General features: G+C 40.1%; 1 pseudogene; it reads left to right on the forward strand.

Annotated features, from left to right (window-relative positions):
* Window positions 1-697: 697 nt before the first annotated feature.
* On the forward strand, window positions 698-1,073 carry LOC102764201 (annotated as a pseudogene).
* Window positions 1,074-1,280: the final 207 nt, after the last annotated feature.

The raw sequence follows: 1,280 nt of genomic DNA on the forward strand, positions 1-1,280 counted from the left end.
AATCACATTATTGTCACTTTTTATTTGGGAATCTGGCTTTGAGTCACTTAGTTGGAAAATAGATAAACCAAGATTCCAACTGAGACATTCTGGCTCCAGATGATGCCCATCTTCCTGTTCTTTCTCTCTCTCTCTCTCTCCCTCCCTCCCTCCCTCCCTCCTTCTCTCCCTCCCTTCCTCTCCCTCTCTCCCCCTTCTCACACACAAATGCACACAAACACATAGGCCCCTCCATTTCTAGTCTCCTAAATACAGAATTCTTAACCACATTACTCTGCACTATTATTTCACATTCTTCACTTTCAAAGTGATTAGTTAAGAAAATTATAGAAACCTTCATATTGCTTCCTTTCTTGACCTATTTGTTAAAAAAAAAAGTAATTTCTATATTTAAAAGTTGCATGGGTAGGATAATGAATTAAACTTCTTTCCTAATGATAAACGATAAATAACTTGAATGTTATGTGTTTATTAATGAGTACAGTTATTTATCCATTTGGTCAGTATATTAAAAGCTCCTGTGCTTAAATAGCTTTTCTATATAGCATTTTAATGTCAGTTACAGTGGATGACACTTACAAGGAATAAGCACAATGCTTGCGTGTTGATGCTTCAAATAGATTTGTTGAATTTAAAAATGATCTCAACTTATGCAATAGGCCACTTTATACTCATCAAAGGCAAACAATATAAAAAGAAAACAAGTGAAACCTGAGACCGTGTGTTTCCAATATGGCAGCAGTGACGGATGTGGATACCCCCAGCGGCACCAGCAGCGGCGAGGGCATGAAGCGCTTTGAAGTGACAAACTGGGACGCAGTAGCCCTCTGCACCTGGGACACTGAGGTTGATAACTGTGCCATCTGCAGGAACCGCATTATGGATCTTTGCATAGAATGTCAGGCCAACCCGGTATCTGCCACTTCCGAAGAGTGCACCGTTGCGTGGGGCGTCTGTAATCATGCGTTTCACTTCCACTGCATCTCTCGCTGGCTCAAAACACGGCAGGTGTGTCCGCTGGACAACGGAGAGTGGGAATTCCAAAAGCATGAGCACTAGGAAAAGAATATTCTCCATCGAGCTCAACTGTTTTGTTACTCATTTAATGACTTGCCCTCCTGTTACTTAATTGTAAGTTAGATAGAACTGGGTCTTTTCCGCTTTGTCTTTTCAGTTTGCTATTCCTGCAGTCCTGTTGTGTTCCCTGTCAAAATCCAGTTGGATTCTAAAAAACAAAAAACAAAAACAAACACAAAAAAAACAAACAAAAAACAAAACAA

Source organism: Myotis davidii, unplaced genomic scaffold (assembly GCF_000327345.1).
Source record: "Myotis davidii unplaced genomic scaffold, ASM32734v1 scaffold392, whole genome shotgun sequence".
NCBI classification, from domain to species: Eukaryota; Metazoa; Chordata; class Mammalia; order Chiroptera; family Vespertilionidae; genus Myotis; species Myotis davidii.